The 26752-nt window shown below is 38.9% G+C and overlaps 1 long non-coding RNA gene across 1 annotated transcript in view; it reads left to right on the top strand.

Moving 5' to 3' along the window:
• Positions 1-26752, top strand: part of LOC147917449 (uncharacterized) — a 224868-nt gene that overhangs the window by 1192 nt on the left and 196924 nt on the right. The window lies entirely within an intron of this gene.

The following is a 26752-nucleotide window of genomic DNA, read 5'->3' as shown; positions in this document are numbered from 1 at the left end:
GATTGGCAGATGTTAGCTCAGGGCTGATCTTCCTCACAAGAAAAAAAAAAAAAAAGACGTTGTAGTAACAGGTCAGTTTTATTAAACTGTGGTATTAAGGCTGCCCTGTTGCAGTATGTGTGATCTCACGTCCCTGTCCAGAGGAATAGGAGAGCAGGATACTACACCGTCATTGAGTTAGGCTGGGCCAGAATGCCCCTCAAGATGCACAGCAAGGATCCAGAACAAACTGAGACACATGCCAGGGGCAAACCTAAAGACAAAACACTGTAGAAAGTAACCTAGACATTAGTCCACAGGAGCTAGGCTAATGGGAAATCAAGTTTGAAGCCACTGGCAGAGACCAGGGATTTAGAGTGGAGGGTGGGAGTCCATTGAGATTCCCTGAACCACATGAGTATAGCTGTCAGTGAATTTTATGAGGAGCCCTTAAATTTGGGTGGAATATGGTGATATATGAGTGAAAGATCCAGAGCCTCTGAAGATATTTTTATAGTACAGTAAGGTTCATCTGAAAATTAAACAGTTGATATCTTTTGCAATGTGAGATTCAAGCCGGGTACCTGAGGGTTACTATAGATATTCAATAAGAACCTGATTGCCTTTCGACCTTGTTCAATTTGCTGTTTGGTTTTTTAACTTGGGGGGGTACTCAGGAGTCCCAAGGATTTGTGAGTTTATTTTGCGGAAGAAAGAGCATGCCTTTGGGGAGTTTGTGATCACTGCATGGCAGGCGCGCAGGAGACATTGACACCCAGAAGTCAGATTGCCCAGGGGCTTATCTCACTGGGAGTGACCCCTTTGTTTCCTCTGTGCTCCTCCTGCCAAGCCCCTTAGTTTTATAAAACCCCTTGCTTTCTGCTCTTGTTAAGGGAGATTTGAGAGAACCTATGCGTTCCCACCTTCTCGTTTTTTGGCCAATTTGCATAAAGCTTTCTCCATCTCCAAGCACTGATGTCTCAGTGTTTGGCTTACTGCACAGTGGGCACATGAACTTGAGATTAAGAGGTTCAGTATCAAGATCTCACAGTGAAAGGTGTAGATTAATGATAAGAACAATAACAATACCTAACACATCTTGATGCATACTCTGTGTCAGGCTCTGATCTAAGAGTTATATATCTATAAACTCATTTAATCTTAATCAAGTGTACTCGTAGTAGCCTGTTTACAGCTGAGCCACAGGTAGGTCACAAGGTCATACAGAGATGGCAGAGAATGTCAGAGTAGGGTTCAGATCCAGTCTTTAGAGCCCATGCTTTCAAACATTTCAGTACATCATTGAATACAGAATTTCAAATCCATAACTATTATTTCAATGACTGCCAATACTGAAATATATCCAGTTCTCAAATTAATTATGTTCCCCAATTATCCCTTGGTCCCTTTCCCTTTTCTCACTGCAACAGGAAAAATATAGTTTTTAAGAGTTATTAATTATCAAACTTCATCCCTGGTCTTATGCTTAGATATACCCCCTGGAACCTCATCCCCACTCCAACACATGCTTGAAAATAGACCATTTTTTACAGAGTAGAGTTACCAACAGACTGTGAGAGTTAGCTCTGATTACAAAGAGAGATAAAAAGTGGCTTCTGGGGTCAACTGGATGGAATAGTCCAGAAAGGTAGAAGCAAATTCTAGTAGAAAGGTTTTTCAAAGTCCCAGGCTCTAATCTTACATTACTTGCTAGAAGTGTTCACTTGAGCAAGTCACTAAACTTTTTATCTGAGATTTCTTAGACAGTAAAATGGAGATGCTAATATTTAAATTGTGGTTTAATCATTTATTCAACAAACAGTTTTTGTGTGTGTGTGTGTGTGTGAGGAAGATCAGCCCTGAGCTAACATCTGCCAATCCTCCTCTTTTTTTGCTGAGGAAGACTGGCCCTGGGCTAACATCCATGCCCATCTTCCTCAACTTTGTATGGGACGCCACCACAGCATGGCTTGACAAGCGGTGTGGCGGTGCGCGCCTGGGATCCGAACTGGCGAACCCCGGGCCGCTGCAGCGGAGCGCGCGCACTTAACCGCTTGGCCACTGGGCCAGCCCCCTTAACAAACAGTTTTTGAGCATCTACAATGTACAGGAGTACTTCAAATAGATCACTTTTGTGCTCTCATTCAGCTTATGATCTAGTTGGGGAAGACAGAAAATAAATGTGAAGGTAAACACATAATATAATTTCAGAGAATGATAAGTACTCTGAAAGAAATACAAGAGCAAGGGCATGAAGTGACTAGAGGGAGAAATCAGGGATGGCTTCTTAATTAAGTGAGATTTGGAGTTAAACACAAATGATGTGAAGGAGCTGGCCTGTGATGAGCAGGGAGAAGGCTATGCAAGCAGAAGGAACAGCCAAGAAAAAGGCATCAAGGTGAGGATAAGCTCGACACACTCTAAGTACAAAAACAATGGCAGTCATCTCATGTGAAGTGAACCAGAGGGAGATTGGAGTGAGGTGAGGTTGAAGAAAAAGCCAAGGGCCAGATCATATCAGGCCTTGTAGGACACGGTTCAGGAGCTGGGATCTTATCTGGGGCAATGGAAGCCACTAGAGGATTTTAGTGAGGACTTAGGGTAATAGATGCTGTGAAATCATGGTATTCCTCAATGTATCTACAGGGCATGGGACATGGTAAATTTCTTAACAATTCTATACAAAATTTGGGTTGGAATGCTGGAGTGAGTGTGGGGTTGCACCAACCTTGCTTGTGTGTTGGGATCCTCTGCATAGCATCAGAGGTTCTTTTCTCAACAGTCCCCTATCCATGCAGTTGAGTACTGTTGCTGCTGACCATGCTATCATGTTTATTTCGTATAGTTCCTGTTGAAACACTTCAGAGAATTCATAGAATCTTAATACTGGAAGAAATTTTAGGGGTCAGCTAGGTCAGTGTCCTATTTTCACAGATGCAGAATAGAGACCCAGAGGAGCAGAACTTTCCAGCGCTCTTTGCATTACCCTAGGCATCTTCTCACCAGTGTGCTGTGCAGTCTTTATAGGAGTTTCGCTCTTCTGTTTATGATCTTTTTTAGTAACGGTCCTGGGCATTTCCATATCTCCTGGGACAGGCATGCTGGATACTGATTCTTTCAGGTATTTTGCAAACTCAATTCCTATCTTAGAATGGGATTACAAGAGCAGTTGCTCCCTGAACAATTTATTTCCTTCTATTGCAACTGCTTCTGCTCAAGTTCAGTCAGTTTTCTTATGATTGGTAAAATTCCCAGTGCCTCGAAGCTGCATCTCTCTTTCTTGCTCTCCTACACAATATTGCTGTTCAGTGAAGGCAAAGCTCATTTTTGCAGAGGCCTGTGAGATTTATCAACTCTCTGCAGGAAAAGTTTGCATTCACTTTGTTCTTCTTGCCAGAGCTATAAATTATTGTAAATATCTAAAGTCTGTGGCCCAGGTAGTGAGAAAGAAGGCAAACTCTTCTCATCTGCTCAGTCTGACTCCAGTGGTTTGCAGATTTTGAGTGAAACACTACTTAGCTTGTTTCTAGTTTTTTGGGTTTTTTTTGACATTGCCTGAAAGGCATAATCCAGACAGGGTTTTTCCATTACCATTCTTTCTCTTTTTCTGCCGTCTCTGGTTGCGTCGAAGGAAAGTTGACACAGACTCCAGTGTATTGTCCTGCAAATGGAACTGTTGTTTGGAGACTGTTTCTATGTGTCATGCTGGACTCATTCTACCTGAGTAAACTTTTCTAAACCACTTGCTTCGGGCCTGATCCTCCTGCTTGTCAAGTAAAGAATATTGCTCAACTAACTCTGGTTCTGAACCCAACTTGTATGAATTTCTTGAAAATAAGGAATAAAGACTTTGAGCATAACGTGATATCTAGTTCACTTAGTTTGTTAGAAATGAAAGCTTATAGAAAACCTGCAATAAAATGAAATGCTGTCGGATGGGGGAAACATGATGGGCCCATGTAGAAACAAATTGATTTGATTGCTCCTTCCTAAAGCATGTTTAAACTCCCCTTTGCATTTTGCCTTGGCATCTTTTGTTTTAGTGCCCATAGGAGTTAGAATAAGAAGTGTTTATTTGAATTAAATAGTTAATTAAGGTTAAAATTTTAATTTATCAGAAAATCTCTTTTCTTTTATCTAAGTTTTGCCCATTCAGCAAAGCCAATGAAAAGGGCTTCTTCTCTAGAACTTGTCGTAACTCCTCTGGTGCTTCTGCATGGTTATTGGAGTCTTGGGCACTTTGCATGGTTACTGGAGTTATTGTTTTTAATGCACAAGCCTCTTTAAATATAAGCTCCTATAAAGCCTATACATAGAGAGATCAAAACTTTATGCATCCTCAGATGTGCAAGGTCCTCATTTAGTTGTTGCTTAAAAAATGCTTATTTATGATGAAAAGAGCATATGAAATAAAACAAGCAAATGAACTAAAAATTGTACCAAGCAATCTCTGGGGATAAAAAAAAATCTGAGACATACATTGGGTGTTAATGGAGTGTATTGTTAAGGAAACATTCAATTACAAAAGGGATGGAGAGGACTTGGATCAACTTGGTCATTGTTGTGTTGGCCTAGCTCTGTTCAGCTAATATGTGGTGAGTACCAAGATGCAGTAGGAATTTGGGAGCATAAGATGCTAAAATCTGACTTTGTGTTGGGAATTCTGTAGGAAGAATTCTTATTTTAGAAAGAGACTGGAATTCGGTGACTCATGAGGGTCCTTTTAACTTCTTAATATCAATTATTTTACAAATAAACTTACTTTTGGTTTTAAAACACTGTCTGAATATAATTTTAGAACTCCAGCTTAAAACTCACAACATAGGCTGTTTCTGAATATCAGTTGCCCATTCTTTAAATACTACATTCTTCTGGAGTTTGTCATGTCATGATCATCTAATATGACTTAATTTTCATTTTCCGAACTTCTTGCACTAGATATTATATAATAGTCTTTTGAATGCTTGTCTTCTCTGTCCTTCTGAATAGAAGACACTTAAGACAAGGGATTTAGTCTTACTCAGGACATGGCTGAGAGCACAGAATATGAAGTCAGACAGAAGTGAGTTTGAATACAGCTTCATCATTTAGTGGTATGTAACCTGGGCAAGTTACTTAACCTATTTGTTTCCTAGTTTCCTCTTAGTCTTTTTGTGAGGATTAATGAGATAACGTATAGAAGATGTCTGTAGTAAAGGTGCTCAATAAAATATTTTATGCATTACACTTGGTAGATTCTTAGTTATTATTTGGCAAATAAGTTGAGCTGAATTTTTTTCTCATAGAATATATACTATGCATAGTATTGATTTTCATTGGTGCCTGACCTAAACTCATTTTTATAAAGTCAAATATAATACCGAGGTATTAAAAAACTAAAATCTTTTACTTGGGGACTTTAAATAATTATCTACACCTTAAAAACTCTGAAATGTTCCCATTAGATTAATTGAAAATAAATCAAATTTTCAGTTCAAAATCAACTATGGGAACAAAGTCAATAGATTCCTTTCTCAGGTTATTTAATCTCAAGTCTATTTTCAGAGGAGGAGGAGGAAGAAGAAGGTATAGTAATATAAGTTTAGGTTTTTTACTCTAGCCTAAGTTTCTTTCCCTGAGAACGTTAATATGGAGCCTTGCTCTCCCATTCATCTCATCTGGTTGGTTAGGGCATCTGTCTTGGTTTTGAAAAACCCACTTCCACTCCTATGTTCTCCTCTGAATTGCAGTATAATTTTAAAATGTTATTGTTCCTCTAATGCTCTTTTCTGTAACTCTATTCTCTCACTCCTGAAAGTCTCAAATCCTTCAAATATCTATTCCCATGTTGCCCCCAAAGGACTTTTATGAAAATTTTGATCAATAAGTTTAGCAACTGCATAATAAGTACCCACTGAACACATACTAAGTCCAAGTCTTTCACTTTAGGATATAATTGTACCATTAAACACTATAACTTGGAGGAAATTAAAAAGCTCCCTATCAGCCATGTTGATGTCTCAGGGATTTCTCACAAATTCTAAGAATAATTTCCTCTTACATGAAAGAAATACAATTGAGTGATCTTTTCAACGTGTGATTTATAGTCTAACACATCCCCAAATCAAGTAAGAGGGGAAATTTAGCATTCAGTGGTAAATTTTATCGAGGTCAACAGACAAGTTGACTCATTTGGAGCTCAAAAATATGTCCTGAGTTGGGGCTGATTTAGCTGACTAATCAATGGAAAAAACATAATCATTACTAATTAGAGAGTCCAACCAAGCTAATACCTAATAAAGGATTTTGTGGTCCTCAAATTGGATTAATAGTTTAGAATATCAGTGGCCTAACTGGTGAGAGCTGTTTCCTCATCACCTAATGCATCTTCAAAAGCATTCTTGGAAAAGCTGAGGGGCTATGATACTGCTGGTAAGAGCTTTGTTGCTGTCTTTGTTTTCCTCCTGTTTTGAGAATACGTGTGGCCCCATTTCTAGAAAGAAGAGTCATGAAAATAAGGTGGTTTATTTATTTATACAGGTATTTTTTCTCTTTTTGTATATGTATTTGTATAGCTACATGTAGCTTAATATAGAGCTAGACAGCTTTGTGTACTTACATTACGAGACACCTTTTACTTGTGCCTATTCATTTATAAACCAGACACAATCTCAAATGCTGTGTGTGTGTATGTTCTATTATTTCCTTCCTACCAGCAATATAAGGTAGATGTTATTATATCCATTTTAAAGATAAGGAAGCTGAGGGATAGATTGATTAAATATCTTACCTGGGATCACATATCTTAGGTCAGCTGGGTGGCTCTACTGCCTGTCCTGTGATTTTTAGATGCTTCTCTGGACTCTAATGTTTGCTGTTCTAAACTCTCGTTAGACTACTTGTATATAGATTAACAGCTCTACCTAAATTCCATGTCTTTACAAGTTAAGGTTTGCCTTTGGGTCATTGATTCACCTTTCACATGGTTTTGGTTTAAACTTGACCCTAACGTCATTCTAGGATCAGAGGTTGGATTGGAATGACTCCTTTTCAGTAAGGGGATCTGAAGCAAATCATTAGTGCATTTCAGAAATGGCCATTATTTTATCTGTCCTATGGAAACATATTTGAAGCTGGAGTTTCTTTCTTTTGCAGAGGAATTTAGTTTTATAGGATCTGCTCATCCTTGAGCTACCCTGACAAACCCAAAACCACCACATGCATTTGGCAAATGTCAATGGACTTCACTGTCTCTTCTAGGCTTAGGAAAACATAAAATCATATTTAAGAAGAGAATTTTTATTCCAACTGCAAGGATTCTGAGCCACAACATCCGTAAAAGTGGGTAACTGCCAGAGAAAGCTTCTCTGTTTTATCAAAATTCTTCATTTGTCTGAAATTTAGCAGCATATTGCTACATCAGGTTCAGGCTAGGATCAGAATTGATGACAGGAATCAATACGCCTAACATTTCTGAAATTGAAATTCTATATAAGTCAATCACATTGGTCAATAGTCTATTATTTAGTAAAACCTCACCATCGATGTCATCTAGGAATTTATTGAACCAATTACTCTTCAGAGATCGTCACTTGTTTTTTTCTGTGTGCCTTGCATTAATGTTTGGCTGGGAATAATTTGTAAGTCAACATAAACGTAGCGGTATGGGTAAATCAGAGAGGAAAAGTTTTGGAATAAAGAGAGAAAACATAGTCCAAGGTAAAGGGCTGCAATATAAAATTGAAAGGAGAGGCAACCATTACATTAGGGGATAGAATACCATATAGAATTATCTAGAAAATTATGAATATATGAAGGCAGGGATCAAACAGAAAATCTTTGGAAAAGTGTTGAAAACCGTGAAGCCATAGAAATAAAATAACAATCAAAGAACAAGAAAATAAATTAGTGTATTTCAGCCCTGGCTGCACATTACTATCACTTAAGGAGCTTTAAAAAAATACCAATTAATCTGAGGTGAGATTTGAGCACATTCTTTGAAAGCTCCCAGGTGATTCAAATGTTCATTTAGGGCTAAGAAACTCGAAATTAAATGATGCTTTGAAGGCTATTTATAGATCTCTTACTTTTGAAAGATCAAAGATGTGGGCTATAAATAGACTTATATTGATTTTATCTTAGTAACGTTTCAAAATCTGTTTTCTGTGGAAGACCTTAAGAAGAAATCTGACTTTTTAGAACAATAAGAACTCCCACTGGTTTATATTTGGCTAATTTTTCACACCCTTTCATATATTCGTTAGAGTGATATACTCCTTAAAATTCATTGCTTACTCATAATAGCTATGAAAGAGATTTAAGAAAAATATCACTCATTTTAGAAAGAACTCTGAAAAGGCTGTAGCTCCATTTCTTCATGTTAATTTAAACAGCATTGCCTTGCTTTCTATTTTCCTTTCTAAAGAAATCATCAAAAATCCTCTTTAGTATTTATATGATATGAAAACATCTATTTTGTGTAGACAAAAAAATAATTTTCTTCAATCTTCTTCCCTCAGGAATTTTTCTGCCACAAGTATCAGGTAAAGAAAACTGACCTTAGGAAAGTTTACTTTACAATGTGTCCCAGGTCAGAGCGCAATCTAGTATTGCTCCATCACCCCTGGAGCATCGATGGGCAGCATCAGTAACTGCTCTCTCCTCATCCACTGCCTGAGCTCGTCTCTCTTCACATGGAACTCTCGGTATGTCCTCTCCTCCTCCACAATGACAGCTTCTGAGGGAAGCATTATATTTCATAAAGGCTTATCCTCCACTGTGCTTCCTAGGCAAATTGTAGTTATGGAATAAATATTTGTTGCATTAATTAAATAACCTCCCCACCTTCACCCTATTTAAAGGAAAAGGCAGATCTCTATGAGGTGTTCCTGTGTGATAACCAATGTAATAGGGGAGGTCCCAGGTTTGCAGGAAACAAAAGGAATATTTCCCTTTAGAGTAGCAGCGGATGAAATTTAATGCAAATTCTAAGAATCCAGCCAGTACAGGAGTTGCCACTCGGCAGTCTTGGTCAGTCCATTGCTTCTATAATGTAACCAGTTGAACTAATCAAAATGAGGTTGACACTCAACAGAAGTCATGCAAGAACTAAATAAACAGAAATGGTGGCCACTGAACTTCAAGTCCCTAAAGCATGATCTGGAAATGTACAAACTTGAGGAAATTGGGCAACTTTAAGAAGGCTTAGGACATTTTTTTTCAGCATTAGTAAGAGTCTGACTGTTGGTTTCAGAAGATACTATTTACAGTACCTCAGAGACATGTGGGTTGACTGAGTCATTTTCACTCCCTTCCAATGCACTCTCCCCTCTCCAACCTCCTCCAACACCCATGAGCAATCGTTTACTTCCTGTCCTGCGGAATGTAGTAATTTACTGAGAGTGCTTCTGAAGAAAAACTCGAAAATCGAACCAGGCATGTGAAACCATAGCAAATCAGAATTCATTAATTTGCCTTAAGTTTGCATCTGTCAACTCTGCTTCCTTCTACTACTTTCATCTAACCTGGAGTATCAAGAAAAGTTTGGATACAGCAACCCCAGTAACGCTGGGCTGTATTTAGGGTTAAATTCTATGTGGGGTAAGGAGATGAATAACAAAACAGATCAAATGGTGTCAGGTGCTCCTGTTCCATTGGCACTGATGGATTTCTTTTTTGCATTTTCAGGAATGGGATATAATTCTGAGCAGGAGAATCTGAAAGTCTTTGCATGTACAAATCATATAGCCTCAGCAACCCATAAAGCCCTGGGCTCAAAAATGTTTGTAGGACACCCCTGGAGAGTCTCTAGACTGATAAGGCTGTGTGGTCAGGAATCACACTTTGCTGTCAGTATTGTGCTGCCTTCTCTGCATCTAGAAGTTATGCTCCTTGGGTAGTCCTTTTGTCAATTAATTAGATATTAATAGCAGGACATATGTGCCACTCTCCCCTGCTGCCTCTTGGCTTTAACCAGGCTGCTGAGGGTCAGGGGAGAGAGGAGCTGCTGATACATGTGTGAAGACTGTAGAGGATGTGAGAGGGAAGCGCATCATACCTCCAACCTGGAGTTCCTGACTCCCACTGCTCTGTTGTGCCAGATGAAGGCCTCCTCCTAACCCTGCCTCTCACCGTTTTTGTCCTTGAGACTCTCCCAGAAATAACTCATTGAATCAGGGAGAGTGTGGTTTCCCAGAGGCCTGCCTCTTATGACCTCCTTGAGAGTAAATGTCTAGGGAAAATCAGAAAGAAGGCCATTAAGACCTAGTTTTCATTTGAGTTGAGGAAGCTAAAATGTGCCTCAATACCTGATAGACAACGGAGTTCATATTCCATTCCTGTCTCTTGAACACAGCTGCCTAGTCAGAAATTCGGGGTGAAGAGGCTTTTAGGAAAAGGCCTAAAGTGCCAATTTTCACTTGTTCTCTTGGCAATCCCAATGCTGCTTAATTAGAAGCCTAGTTAGTAGCCAGACCATTCACTGTTCACTGCCTATGCTTTACCTTGCCTCTTCCAGCAAATGACAAATCCTCAGGATGACAGCCTGTTGGAATAAGAACTGCTTTATCAAATTATTCATATATTAAGTCAGCTGCTCATGGAGACTGGGACTTCTCCCTTTCATCACAAACATACATGAACTTGCAGTATCTTTGCCCTGAATGAAACCTGCCCCAGTCTTGTCTGGGTGGTACAGGGATGAGAACACTGGGCCCAGTTCAGGAAGTGGGTGATCTGGTTCCATTTCTGCACCACCTTCACGAGTTACCTGGGTAAGACAGTTTTGAGCTCAGTCTTCTGATCTATTATATGACTGGGTTGGACCAGATGATGTCTCAGCTCCCTTCCAGCTAGACTACCTATGGATCAAAAAAGCTTTCTGAGTTACTTAGTACATTCTCAATAGTTTTTCACTAATTTTATGGCAGGTTCTAGAAAAGATCTAGTCCCATCTCTGTTCTTAAAGACCTTATCTGTTCATAAAATGGTCATTCAGCCATGATCATTCCTACTTTCATAAAGAGATAGAAAATTTTGTAAAATATCTTCACATTTTCTCATATAGCCTGTGTAGGGCATTTTATAGAAGAAAAGTTGAGGCTCAAAAAATTACGATGCTTAGGGGCTGGCCGGGTGGTGCAAGCGGTTAAGTGCGTGCACTCAGCTGAGGCCGCCCGGGGCTCGCCGGTTCAGATCCCGGCACGCACCGACGCACTGCTTGGCAAACCATGCTGTGGGGCGGCGTCCCATATAAAGTGGAGGAAGATGGGCACGGATGTTAGCCCAGGGCCAATCTTCCTCAGCAAAAAAAGAGGAGGATTGGCAGATGTTAGCATAGGGCTGGTCTCCTCACAAAAAAAAAAAAAAAAATTAGGATGCTTGTTCAAGGACTTGAGGGTAGTAAATGGTTGACCTAGGACTAGAACCCACTTTTTTCCTCACTTGAAGTTCGGTACTCTTTCCACCTCACTGTAATGAAATAGTACTGAAACAGTACAGGCCAGAATGCACTAATAGCATCCAAATAGTGTAGACTGTGCTCTATGTATGTCTTCTATAAAGGAGGTGGTGAGTGGGTGGGGAAGTTCACATTTTACTCTCTCTTAAAAGATATGAGAAGAGTCAACACTGTTGCCATGGTGAGGATTTCTGTAGGTTATGTCTATTCGTAAAGTACCACAGTCACCAATACAACATTTGTTCTGTTTGCATGAACTAGACTCTATAGTTGTGTTGATTTTTTTCCCCATTTTGAGTTATTTTTTTCCCTACTTGTATACCATTTCCTGCCTTTGGTGCTTGAAATAAATAAGTAACCTTGATAGAGAATACAGGTATCTGTAAAAGTCACAAATTAACTTCTCTCCCACAATTTTGGAGTCATCCCTTTAAGAAATCTTATCTATAGTACTCTTCTTTGTACTAGGAAATGAACCCTAGGTAAGATATGGAATCAAATTGGCTAGATTTACTCTTTAAGTCCTATCACAGACCAGCTGGAGGGATCTCTCTTAAATTGGCATGTCTAAGATTACAAGCTACTGGAGGGCAGGGATCAATGAGCAATTTATAGTTTTATTGTTTTTCTTATTAGAATTGATTCCTAATACGATCTATTCTGCATCTCTTTTGTAAATTTTAATTGAATTAAATTTCACCAAATGAAAGACAGTAGCATTTGAGGTCTATAGAAGTGTTTAATACACTGGGGGTGCAAAAGGAGAGAAAAGAACAATAGAGAATCCAATTAATTTCTTCCCTGTGAACTCCCAGTGAACCTTCTACAGTTAGGAGAGCGAATTGTACTCAAACTTCATTGTCCAGGAAAGAAGCCTTTGTTTAAAGAACTAATGTAAATTCCAAGGCTTCAGCTTATTGAATTTAGTTCAATGGCTTGTAGCCAAAAATTTGATGAGGACTGGAACAACTGATATCTCCCACCATTCAACTCTACCACTGAGACTACAGTTGATGAGAGAAAGTTGTCTTAAAGTTCAAAACAGCGTTAATATATTGTCTATTTGCAACTTTCATCAAAATGAAGTCACCTTCATAATAGTGACTTGTAGCAAGATTTTGTCCTCATTTGCCATTTCAAGCTGGAATTTCGAGGGAAAATAAATCATTCTGTCCTCTTTCTCTTTTTACCTTACAGAGCTGGAAAGCTTTTCCGTACTTCAGAGTAACATGGATGAAAGAAAAGGAGAGAAGATCTTTTCAGTCATTTGCAAAGTTAATTTGACTAGTTTGCTTTATGGATGCTAGAAGGGCAAACTTTGAATCCTTAGTCTCATTGAATATTTCATGAATAATTCACAGCGAGCCACACCAAGGAAAAGGATAAAAAATGAGAAGACATGGGCCACCTAGGTCTTTCTTAGATCTCTCTCTCTATCTCTCCTTGTAAACAATAGACTGCTTTCAATTTTTTTCAGTATCTTTATCATTTTTTGAATATCAGAAGATTAATGCATTACTATGGTATGCCTAGAGTCTCTGAAAGACAGATATGTGACTCCAGGTCTTTTCCATGTGGAATAGAGATATATCTATACAAAGAGAAATAGGTTATAGCCATTGTGTGAGTGCGCATGTGTACGTACCTGTGTGTGTGTATGTGTGTGTACATATTTTCTTTCCGGGATTTTGAGAAGTATCTTAGGAATTACAAATTCTATCACTTTTCTCAGGATCAAAAATGAGTAGGACTATCAGCAGTCAGCATCAAACTCATGGATTTTTTTTTAGCTTGAGAAGAAGCAGGAAGCTGCTTTTCTTGCTCAGTGTCTTATAGAGTCTGGATAGAATAAAACGCTGGGCATCAGATAAAAATAGGAGATAAACCTGAACTACAATGTTGTTTGGAATCTTCTAGCTTTTTGCCTAGAGATATATTTTTCATGCCAAGCATACAGCACTAACTCTAGGCAAATTAATACCAGCTTTTAATCCAAGTTAAAACTCTAGAGATGATAGGTCTATTATTCGCATGTTGAATACCTGAACCTAAGGCACTACTGCTTTAGCAAACAACATAGTTCAGTGGAAATAGACTTTTACCGTATATTATCAGGCAGGTGAATTTAATGTGAAACTCATTTCCATAATTAGGGCTATTGAGAGTGTCACTGTAATTATGGTTACTTAAAAAAAAGTTCCTTCCTAATTATCATCTGAGAGGTGTGCTCTCAGTGGATTAATGATAGCATTACCCATTGCTGAGCCAGACTCAGGATTAAATAGACCAAACATCTGCTGCTGTGACATCTACCCAATGCACTTTATGGTGATATATTAGGTCAGGCCTATACTGATGTATCTTTAAAAGCTATGCTTGCCTCAATTAGTTAGAAAGTTGTAGTAAAAGTGGACTTAAAGCCTGAATTAGTGGGAAAAGTCTTTCCATTTCCCACTTTATTTTGCAAGTAGAAATGGAATTCCTATGCATGGCACAAGGTAAATGCTAAATGTTAACTCTATAGATTTTGTTTTAACTTTAAGCATTTGTCTTTAGCATTTTAGAATGAAATTGGCTGGGATGGAGAATAGATTTTTAAGCTTTTGAATTTTCATTGTGGAAAAATATGAATTGATCCAGGAATGGAAACAGGAATTCCTTGGGAAAAGGAAGTGGCCTTTTTATCTTTAAATTGTAGCCTGAGGCCATGAAGAAGTGAGGTGAATTATCATCATGCACATAGATGTTGTGGGTCATATTAATTAGAACAGCACAGTTTTTAGGGAGTGGGTCTGAGTTGGACAACATTCTTAGAATAATTCTCTGTTAATATACAAATCTATTTTAGTTAGATATAAAACGATATAAAATATTCACTATTTTTAAATTATTTCGTAAATGATTATGCTTTTTCCAAAGAGTCAGTCTCAAACTGGAGAGAGCTGAACTTAATACAGAAGCTGGTCAATTGTCATAAGAATTTTTACCTAAAAAATAAATACATTTTTCCAATATAAGTTTATTTTAATATGATTGGCTCTAATATCCTATTGATATATGCTTTACAAGGGATGTTCCAGTTTGTGGCAAGATAATGTACTAGTGGAACCCTTATGGGAGTTTACGTGCTGGAAAAGTTTTTTAGGGGTTTCGAGTCCAACATGTAAGGAGCTTAGAGGTTTCCACTCCATCTTAACAGCAAATAAAAAGCTGAACAAACTGAAAAATCAACAACTCTTCTTATATCCATAGAGAAGTGAGGTCACAGGACAAACTGCTGATCACAAAATTGGTGAGATAGACAGATGGATACAAAAAAATCACAACTTACCAGATCAGCAAACCATGATCAGCAATCTCTGTGGGAACCAGTGCCAGAGTAGGTAGTAATTGATAAATTTGTGGAGGCTCAGTGTAGACAAGCTTGAGAGAGAAAAATTCCAGGGGGACCCAATCATAGGCGTATTTGCACACTTTTGTGAATTTTACCTCTAGGAGCTCTACCAGGTCCTCACAGTGAATGTGGGAGAAAACCCCCTCATGCTTCCAGGAGGGGGAGGGGAAAAGTAACCATTTTGAAGCCCTCCAGAGCACTCTGTTCTTCTCAACAAGGCCTGCCCTCAGGGGAATTTATTTTACCAGAGCCTAGCCTGCTGGGGTTTTATCAGAGCCTAACCTACTTGGGGGAAGGGAAATACCTAACTCCAGCCCCTTCTAGCCATCCTGTCCCATCTAAGGGAGGAGAAAAACAAACTGAGAAGCACTGGTGAAGCTGACAGACCAGAGGCACAGGCTCACCAAGACTGAGACCTACTCTTAGACAATAGAACAGTTATCCTCCCACTACACCTCAACACCACATGACAAAATGCCTATTTACTGGAGTCCTTTCACCCAGAACATTATGTCTAGATTTCAACAAAATATTACAAGACATACTAAAAGGCAAAAAACACAGTTTGAAGAGACTGAGCAAACCTCAGAACCAGAGTCAGATATGACAGGGTAGCTGGAATTATCAACAAAGAATTTAAAACAACCATGATTAATACAATAAAGGCGCTAACAGAAAAAGCAGACAACATGCAAGAACAAATGGATAATGTAAGCAGAGAAATGGAAATTCTAAGAAGGAATAAAAAAGAAATGCCAGAAATCAAAAACACTGTAACAGAAATGAAGAAAGCCTATGATGGCTCATTAGTAGACTGGACATAGTTGAGGAAAGAATCTCTGAGCTTGAGGGTATGACAATAGAAACACCCAAAACTGAAAAGCAGAGAGAAAAAAAGACTGAAAAAACAGAACAGAATATCCAAGAATTGTGGGACGGTTGCAAAAGTTTGAACATATGCATAATTGGAATACCAGAAGAAGAAGTAAGAGAGAAAGGAACAGAAGCAATATTTGAAGCAATAATGACTGAGAATTTCCCCAAATTAATGTCAGACAGCAAACCACAGATCCAGGAAGCTCAGAGAAGACCAAATAGTATAAATGCCAAAAAAAGCCTACACCTAAACATGTCATATTAAAACTTTAGAAAATTAAAGATAAAGAAAAAAATCTTAAAAGAAGTCGCAGGGAAAGAACACCTTACCTATAAAGGAGCAAATATAAGAATTATATCTGACTTCTCCTCATAAACCACACAAGCAAGGAGAGAGTGGAGTGAAATATTTAAAGTGTTGAGAAAAGAAAGCCACCAACCTAGAATTCTGTACCCTGTGAAACTATCCTTCAAAAGTGAAAGAGAAATAATGACTTTCTCAGACAAACAAAAATTGAGGAAGTTTTTTGCTGGTAGATCTGCCTTGCAAAAAATATTAAAAGAAGTTCTTTAGAGAGAAGAAAAACGATTTAAGTCATAGACTTGGATCTACGTAAAGAAAGGAAGAACATCAGAGAATAAATAAGTGAAGGTGTTCCAGCCACATGGGACCAAAGAATCTAACACAAGTCTTGGAATTCCTGAAGCCTCTCAGATGATCTAGAACCGAAGGCCCTCCTCTTTGGGCTGTTTCTGACCACGTACCTGGTCACCATGCTTGGGAAGCTGCTCATCATTCTGACTGTCAGCTCTGACTCTCACCTCCACACCTCCAGTGTCCTTCTTCCTCTCCAGTCTGTCCTTGGCTGACATCAGTTTCACCTCCACCACAATCTCAAAGATGATTGTGGAGATCCAAACTCACAGCAGAGTCATCTCATATGCAGGGTGTCTGACACAGATCTTTTAAAATACTTTTTGGATGTCTGGACAGTTTACTCCTGACTGTGATAGCCTATGACCAACTTGTGGCCATCTGTCACCTCCTACATTATCTAGTCATTATGAATTCCCAACTCTGTGCCCTCTTGAGTTCTGGTGTCTTTTTTCATCAGCCTTTGGAATCCCAGCTGCAGTTTGATGGTGCCACAACTTACATTTTGCACAAATGTAGAAATTCCTCATTTCTTTTGTGACATTTATTTTCTCACCTCCTTAACCTTGCCTGTTCTAACACTTCCAACAATGACACATTAATGTATTTATTGGTGTCATATTTAATAGTGTTCCATTCTCAGTGATCTTTAACTCTTATATTCAGAGTTTCCTCCATATTGAGAGTCCCAGGAACAGGTAGAAGTGTAAAACCTTCTCCATCTGAGGGTCTCACCTGTCAGGTTACTTATTTTATGGAACAGGCCTTGGGGTGTACCTTAGTTTGTCTATCTCAGCTTCCCCCTGGAAGGGTGCAGTGGCCTTGGTGGTGTATACTATGGTATATCACCTTCATGCTGAATCCCTTCATCTACAGCCTGAGGAACAAGGATGTCAAGGGTTCCCTGTGGAGGCTCCTCAGCAGAACAGCCTAATCTCAATAACTGTGCCATCCTTTTTGGGAGTGTGGGTTGGAAAAGGCAGCAAAACCAAATGTCTGGAACCCGAAATCTTGCCTCCTCCTTGGTTACATAGTTTTGTAGCTCTAATGGCAGTGAGCCCTCTCAGTGTTTCATATCTGAATACTGCTCTTTTGGTATGTTTTTAATGGGATTGAGGGAGTATTCTGGGATCCTATCTATGTTATAATCACTGCATGATTGACTCCTATTACAGCTAAAGAGCCTTCTTTGTTTCTCACCTGTGACCAAGGCATTCTGGAGAAATGCTCTACTCTCTTTTTTCATGCTTACAATCCTTAACCCTTTCCAGAATTCATGTCTATTGCCCATATAACATTTTTATCTTTCCAGTCTATTTATGTATATTATGGTAAGGATGCATGTACATGGTCCTCAACTTTCACTTCATATTGGCATCACCTGGAGAGTTTTAAAAATATTGATGTTTGTGTCTCATCATAGATTCTATTTAACTGGATTGAGGTGTAGCCTTAGAATGAGGATTTTTAAATTGCTCCTGTTGGTTTTAATGTATAACCAAGGTTGAGAACTACTGATATATCACATCACATCTCTTGTTGAAAGATGACTAGTATGTTTGGGTTCTTTACTTCCCACGAGCAGATGTTGAATTTCTTAAATTGATCCAAGCTCACAAGAGCAAGAATATGAAAAAACTCACCCTAGCAGCAGGCAATGTGATTTCCTGATACATCTTTACATATATTCTCCTTCCACACTATACAACTAATCATCTGTGCTATTGTCACCTTGTTCCAAACTCACTCTTCTATACTTTGCCTCTGCAAAGAGTAGCTCTTTCCTTTCACTATTAATAGTATCTTTAGGACCTCACTTTGAAATCATGCTTCCCTATCTCTTGTCTTAACAAATCTGTCTTTGGGCTCTGGTCTGTGTCCACTACATGGATTTCCATCTCTCCTTTAAAGATGTTGCATACAGTTTCTGATTCAGTTAGCTCAGGCTTTACAAAATCCTATCCAATAACAGTTTAATTTACTCAGATTTTGCCACTAAGATAAATCATCTACCAGCTTCACTGATCAGGAACTTTGATACAGGAGAAAGGAATACACTTTACAGAGGATAAAGCCATATCAGCCAGTGAGAAGAGATACCTTCCATTAAAAAGTACTAAATTAGGATTCTGATTCCCTGGCTATGATGAAATGCAATGAGACATGTTGGGTCTGATCTACTTTGGAACAATGAGTAGGGTGTATCTCCATTTCTGAAAACCTAAGTAATGGGCAAAACCCCTTGGAATTTGCCAACGTAACTGTGATAGTTAATTTTACATCAACTTGGCTGGGCCAAGGTGCTCACATATTTGGTCAAACATTATCCTGGATGTTTCTATGAACGTATTTTTTGTCTGATATTAACATTTAAATCAGAGGGCTTTGTAAAGCAGACTACCCTCCATAATGTGGGTGGGCCTCATCTAGTCAATTGAAGACCTTAATAGGACAAAGACTGACCTCCCCTGAGCAAGAAGGAATTTTGCCAGCAGACCGCCTTTGGATTCAATCTACAACTCCTCCCTGGATTTCCAACCTGCTGGCCTATTTTGAACTTACCAAGCCTCCACAATTGTGTGAGCCAATTCCTTAAAATACATCTCTCTCTCTCTCTCTCTCATACAAAACAAAAACAAATAAAAACAAACAAACAAAAGTCTTCTGGGGAATCTTCACAAGAAGAAATGAAGAATTGTTAAAAACAGGCACTTTGGAAGAAAAAAACAAATACCCCACTCCTGAAAGAATCCATAACTTCATCGAAATGTAAAGTACAGCCCATATTAAACAAAGCTAACCTACCAGCACTGCCTTATTGTGAATAGTGTGCACCATCACACTCAACAACAGTGACAACAATGAACCATAGTCACCTCTCTGGCTCTAGTCTCCAAAATGAATAAAACCTTCAGCCATTTCCAATAAGTTACTGACTTCCCAATGAAGCCAACTTTATCCGTGACCTTCACAATATCAATATATGACAAACTTAACTAACATGACAACCATGTTAGGAAAATTTCCCATCATGAAGAGACTAACTATAATCTTGTAAACTTGATAACCTTATGAATTTTCCCCTTTAAATGCCTGTTTATTTATTTAAATCTAGCCAGCCAGTTTTTCTAAAGCTTGGACTCCACTGAAAAACTTTTTGCTAGTAAACTTATTTTCTTTTCTAAATTATCTTCATCTCTGAGTGTTTCTTTCATGTTCGTTAATAAACTTTATTTCTGTTTATTTCTGAAAAAGTTACCACCCAGTATTATTTATGTTAAACTAATCAAAACAAAACAACACTCCTTTCCAATGTTGTTTAATGTCCAGTTGGTTACCATAAGGTTGTAGAAAGAATAATGGCCAGCAATTTAGGGGGCTTTGGTCCTGCCAGTTAGTTGCATGTAGTAATTGACCAACTGGTAGCTAAATGGTCTGTCACTGAGGCCAGTGAGATAAAGTAGGGCAGACGTAAGGAAGGTAGTCATTTATAGAGTCAATCCTTGGGAAAAATGCCTAGTGATCCATGACAATGTAAATTTAGATCAGGTTGGGGTGGGTATCCCATGTGGTTTCTGGGCAGTGGTGGCACCCATCATTAGGAGGGGAACAATGTGTTGATTCTAGGGCATTTCTTTGGGCTTAGGTGGGATAATGGCTAGTGGCTGAGGGTATAGGAATTGGCTCTGCTTGCAGAGAGAACATAGATAAAGCTTAGGCAGATTTCAAATGTTTTCTACTCCCAGGAGTCTACATCACTGAAACTGAGGAAATGCTACAGATCTGGCGGTTCAAAGGTCCTAATGTGTTTTTAGGCTTTTTTTCCCACTAGTTTAGAGACCTGGAAGGCTGACGTAGTAGCTGAAGGTCCTCACTACTTGATTCTGGGCATAATTAGAACAGAGAGCGATTAGCACATGTAGATAAAGCAATAATGTTAACTACCATTTGTTAAGCACCTACGATATATATATAAATATATGCATATGTATATATGTAATTTTCAATCTCATGACAATACTGAAAGAGATGTTTCATTACTTCATTGGAGGGTTTGAGGATAAAGCCCTTCCTGCCCTCAGGAAAGAGGGAGCTATATTTTTGATTGCTAGTGCTTTGCTCTATAGGTGTACTGGACCAATAAAAGAACGAGAAAAGAAAATGAGAAGAATAAAAGTAGAGAAGAAACACAGAGGAAAACAGGGCTTATGGATAAGACAGAAGGAGGAAAGGAAAGACGTTTTCTGGACAAATCAAAGAGGGGTCAAAAGCATTTTTACCCTTGGAAAAGAAGAAAGCTGATTATCAGAGAGGAGTCCTAGTGGCCTGGGAGCTGATCCTGGGAAGTTTGCTTGAGAGATTGGATTGGTGGTTACCAGAGGGGAAGGGGGGAGGGAGGAGGGTGAAAGGGATAATTCGGTACATGTGTGTGGTGATGGATTGTAATTAGTATTTTGGTGGTGAACATGATGTAATCTATGCAGAAATAGAAGTACAATGAGGTACACCTGAAATTTTTACAATGTCATAAACCAATGTTACTGCAATAAACAAAAAATTAAAAAAATAAATAAAGAAAAAAAAAAAAAAAAGAAATGTCTTAAGAATTGGTCCCATATAGGACCTGGGTCTTCACTTTCAGATGACTTAGCTTTTATTTGATATACCTCCCCTTCTCTGCACCTAGGACTTCTTTCAGCTGTTGCTCTCCTACTGTCTGCTAAAGACTGTATTCAGCTGCATCTAGAACTTTGGAACTTTGCCTGTTGGTGGACTAGTAGGGCAAATATCAGTCTATCCCATAAGAATATGCTCAGTCCTCATCACATTGCTCAGTATGGATACCCCTATACTTAATGTCTAAGAAAAATGGGGAATTGATAACTGGTGGTGTGGTAGTAGGCAGACTCCTTGCACTAGTAACTGAGGGAGGGGGTGAATTAAAACAGCTTAGATGACCTTGACATTGGAGAATGACTGACCTCTCCCTTACAGTTATTAACAGCTGGTCATGTAGCTCACATTCCTGGAAATGCAAGGCCTCTCATAAACTGAGTTGGAGAACATGGCTTAGGCTTGAGGCCCCAGGAGGCCTCTTTTATTCACATTTAATTTAGATCCTAGAGCCCACACACTGGGACTTACTGCTTGGAATGTCAGCTGGTTAAAACTAGGTTGAAGGGGCAGGCCCCGTGGCTTAGCGGTTAAGTGTGCGCGCTCTGCTGCTGGCGGCTCGGGTTTGGATCACGGCTGCGCACCGACGCACCGCTTCTCCAGCCATGCTGAGGCTGCGTCCCACATACAGCAACTAGAAGGATGTGTAACTATGACTACTCGGGCTTTGGGGGAAAAAAAGGAGGAGGATTGGCAATAGATGTTATCTTAGAGCCGGTCTTCCTCAGCAAAAAAAGAGGAGGATTAGCACAGATGTTAGCTCAGGGCTGATCTTCTTCATAAAAAAAAAAAAAAAAACTAGGTTGAAGAAGAGATGCCAATACCCTTTGCCAACCAGCTTCAGGCTGCTAACAACAGGCCTGTCTCACTGCCTCTCACAGACGGAATAGAAGGAGATGTCTACCTTCCAACACTCTGCTGAGTAGGGAGATGGGGCTTGGATGAAGTTTTTTCCACCCAGTAGACCAACACACAAACCAGAGGAGAGGGAGAGGAAGTTGTTTGCTACACCGGTCATTGGGTAATGTAACAGAAGTTCAGTACAAATGACATGGTAAAGAAGGCAATATACCCTTGGAAGTATAGCTCATTAGACTGATTGGTAGGAAACCTATTTTCTGTTCTTGGTTTTGTCCTCATGTGACCTCAAGGAAGTCATTGAACTTCTCCGTGTTTCTGCTTCTCCGTTGTACCTATGTGACCGTTTGCTTTTATCTTCCTAATTTACAGCTCAAATTATTTTACCAACGATAAATGAGCTTGGGGTAAGTTCAGAACAGACCATTCTGGTGGCCCTGGTCAATGTGTTGTGGTAATGCAGGGCTGTTAGTAGAAGCAATGAGACAGTTACTCAAGTTAATCAAGTTACTCAATTGGTCAATCTTGTAAAATAATTCATTCATTCAAAGGGGAAAGGAAAACAGTCAGCCAAGTTACTGTCCTATAGATAAATGTGTCTCAAAATTGTTTAACTGTTTTTTTAATTTTTGACTAATTTTGTGTGCATCAAGTAAACTTTTTGGAAAATATTTCAAAATGCATTTTTATAAGTTTTTAATTTTTAACTCTTCATTTTATAAATAATCAAATATCCTGAGAAATTATATACTTGTTTCACATACTTAATAATAGCAATTATAAAACTGTAAATTTCAAAATTGCATCTATTATTTAATTTAACCTCACAGAATTTTACTTTTAAAAAAATCGTATAAGCAGGTAGGGGTGTGCTTTCAGAGACATGAAATTATAAAGCAGTAGGAATATGTACTAGTATTTGCTCTCAAATTAGCTCAATGCTTAATAGAAATTGCATAGACTGTACTTTGCTCTTTTTTTGTTCTTTTCTTTTATCTACCACATTTCTATAATTATCAAGAGAACGTGAAGATGAGAGAAAAAAGCAAGCAAAGGCTGCAGATCAATTACAAGTTGTCTTGAAGTTAGGTATTTCCTTAAGTTATTTTTTTCTCAGATCATTGCCATTTTCTTCTTGAGCATTCTTGAGAGTTTTCCTCTTTCTGTCTTTTATCCGCAAACATTCTCATAAGGTAGTCCTGGGAAGATGATCACAATTCCACATAACACTTGTGAAACATTTTTCAGTTTACCAATTCATATTTCTGATCCCATTTACTCTTCCAAGAAATCGGTGAATTTGGTAGCATAGAAATTTATTATTCCACATGTAAATATAAAGGAACTAAAGTGTGATACTGACTGTTCCATATGGAACAACCTGTAGTGATAACTTTGGAAAGTAACACATGAATAAATGTCCACAAATGCCTACGGTTACTCAAGAAGGGAGTCCATTTTGCCTGGTTACTCTGCTTTTTTTGTCATTTTTGATTTGCATTCCATTTATTTACATTATTTATTTAAAATTTACTTTTTATTTTTATTTTTTTTAATTTATTTTTTTGTGTGTGTGGAAATCAGCCCTGAGCTAACATCCAATGCCAATCCTCCTCTTTTTTTTGCTGAGGAAGATTGGCCCTGGGCTAACATCCGTGCCCATCTTCCTCTACTTTATATGGGATGCTGCCACAGCATGGCTTGACAGGTGGTGCGTCGGTGTGCGCCTGGGATCCGAACCTGCGAACCGCAGGCCGCCGAAGCGGAGTGCACGCACTTAACCACTGCGCCACCAGGCCAGCCCCTACAACTTACTTTTTAAGTAACATTTGATACTTACATAACAACAGTATGAAATATATATGATGATCATGATGCATAATGATAAAGTGAACACTCGTGAACTCAGCACCCTGTGTAAGACCTAGAACAACACTGATGGAGTTTCTCTACCCAGGTGCTGCTCTGTAGCCTCTGCCCCCCGGCCCACCTCCCACCTAGAGATAATGACTATTTTAGATTTTTTCGATATTTATCTTAAAAAAAAATAACAGCCTATAGTCTTCTATGATTTACTTTTTCCTTTAAATATTATGTTTAAAGATTCATTTCTGATGTTTCATTTGATGTGGTTCATTAATTTTCCTGACTGAGGAATAGATACCTGTGTAGATTTACTTATTTATTCGTTTATCTATATCCTTGTCAGTGAACATTTGGGCATTTGCATTGTTCCCCATTTTTCAGGTATATGAACAATGCTACTATGAACTTATGCTCGTATGCAAGAGTTTCTCTATGTATTTATCTAAGAGCACAGTCATATAATATGCACATATTCAACTTCAGCAGGTAATGGCATAGTGTTTTCCAAAGTGACTGTATAATTTTCACTCCTACCAAAAATGTGAAGTTCCAGTTGATCAACATCCTCGTCATCTTTTGATATTATCATACTTTAATATTTTTTTCCTGGTCTTGTGGGTGTATATGGTGTTTGTCTTGAGGTTTAAGTATTTCTTTAAATAGAAGTAGGCTTTGTCTCTTTTGAAGTCTTTGCTCCTAGCCAGAAGTTGCCAACCCTCCCGATCCACTTGTTTGCGGGATAATTTTACAGTGAGAGAAAAGTATGGAGGCTGCTGCCTTACAGAGAAAACTCTGAACTATTCCAGGCTTTCTGTTTCCTCATTAATGTATTGTGCTTCCTATGAGCACAGGAAGAGGATACAACTCCTCAGTCTCAGGACTCTCTCTTCTCCCACTCTGGTCTCTCTGAACTCAGAGGGCCCTGCTTACTCAGATTGCACAAACAAGAGGATAAGTGGTGTAGATCCCCTTTTCCTCGTTTTTGATCTACTGCAAACATGCCTGCTCTGCTGAGAACATTAAAGCTTCGAAGCTGTGTGGTTGGTAATATACTGAGTGAAAGAGCCAGAAATTCAGGGGTGTGGGGGTGGGGGCATGAATGATGAATTTTCTATAGCAGCAGGAATAGAATCTGCTGCTCATCAAAGCAGGTCTCCCTAAGAGGGCAAGAGAGAAGAAAAAAGAGCTTGGAGTAAGGAAGCACATGACAGAAATGTAAGCATCTTCAAAGAAATATGAATGTCAAGGATTAAAGGCATACGTGAACTCCGTTCTGAGGTCTGCCTTTCCAGGTAGAGATCTTTTCATAGACATGAAAGAGCCGTAGACGTATCCAGTAGATATTCTTCAGCCCTAGAGAGTATCAATAGTATTCCGAGGCCTAGAAATGGTGAACGACTTGCTCAGGGTCACACAGCTGGTTATTAGCAGACCTAGATTAGAGTCCAGGATATCCCAGCACTCGCCACATGAGCTCACTTTCCATGAAAACACAGACTGTGTTGCTTCCTTCACCCTGCCTCCAGTTTCTCTTCTGCAGATGAAATTGAAACAATGCTGCATTATGCAAATTCCAAGGAAAGAAATAAAATATATACTGTTTTCTGTTAGAAAATATATGTCAAAAAATATGTTGTTAGAAAATAATTTGTCAAGGAATTTATCTTTAAACTCTTACAACCAGGTGAAAAAAGTTGGCTTCTGTCTTTCTCAGAAGCAAACTGTAACAAGGGGCTTTCCTTGAATGTGACTTGTTAGGAAATGCTCCCAGAAAAAGACTGGTTAAAGGCATGGGGAATGGGTAGGGAAAGAAAGGAGGACACTCAAACAAGGCCCACAGAGAATGACTGGTCCAGTCTCCCAGGGGTTTCTGAAGACAGTGTAGGTCATACCTCAGTGTTGTCCCCAGGTGGGAGCAAGGACACTGGAGTATTTATATGCACTTGCATATCAGTCTTTGGTTTAGGGCTATCCCTGGGGTAAGGGGAGTGAATACCCAAGCACTTTTAGCTTTCACTATGTACAAAACAAAGTCGATTCCAGTAGCCTGAAGGAAGCCCAGCAAAGACTCACAGCTGGCTCTTGGGAGTGAAGATCACATTAGTAGCTGGTGTGCATGAACATGGTAAAGGGACCCAAGGAGATATGGCAGAGCACGGACTGCTGCTACTGCTTGTAAACTAGATCTTCCCTATAACAAAAATCCCTGAAGCACGGATGGTGTAGCGAAACTCTGCTACATAAAGAATGTATTTCCTTGGGCTGTCTCACATGTGGCTGATAAAAAACTAAGGCATTGACTTTTTTGGAGGGTGACTTGGCAACATATACCAAAAGTGTTAAACATAGAAGAACTTTTCTAATAGAAGTAATATATTATTTATTAAGTGTTTATTATATTGCAGACTTCTTGCTATGTGCTTTCCTTGAATTATCTCATCTAAGGATCCCAGCAATCTGATAGGATAGGTACTTTTACTATTCTCATTTTATAGATGAAGAAACTGAGGCTTACTGATTGAGTTGTCCAAGTCACACAGCTGTAAGTGGTATAACTAGAATTTGAACCAACTCTGCTTGACTTCAGATACTGAACTTGATCCCAGCACCATTTACATTAAATGACTAAGGATAGGTGCAAAATTTCATCCATAGCAATGCCCTTACAATGTTGTTTTTATTTTAAAAAAATTTGAAACAAATTTGAAAATTTGTTTTATTTAAAAAAAGATGTCCAACAATTGAGGTCTGGTTGAAGAATTTGTGTTAGAATTCTACGATGTGATAATTTTTAGCACTTAAAAGTAATGTTGAGGGCCGGCCCCGTAGCTTAGCGGTTAAGTGCGCGTGCTCCACTGCTGGCAGCCCGGGTTCGGATCCCGGGCGCGACCGACGCACCGCTTCTCCGGCCATGCTGAGGCCATGTCCCACATACAGCGACTAGAAGGATGTGCAGCTATGACATACAACTATCTACTGGGGCTTTGGGGGAAAAAATAAATAAAATTAAAAA

This window comes from Ceratotherium simum, chromosome 3 (assembly GCF_057802395.1).
Source record: "Ceratotherium simum simum isolate JZ-2026a chromosome 3, ASM5780239v1, whole genome shotgun sequence".
In the NCBI taxonomy this organism is placed as follows: domain Eukaryota; kingdom Metazoa; phylum Chordata; class Mammalia; order Perissodactyla; family Rhinocerotidae; genus Ceratotherium; species Ceratotherium simum.
Note: the sequence above shows the minus strand (reverse complement) of the source record. Positions and strands in the feature narration are given on the sequence as shown.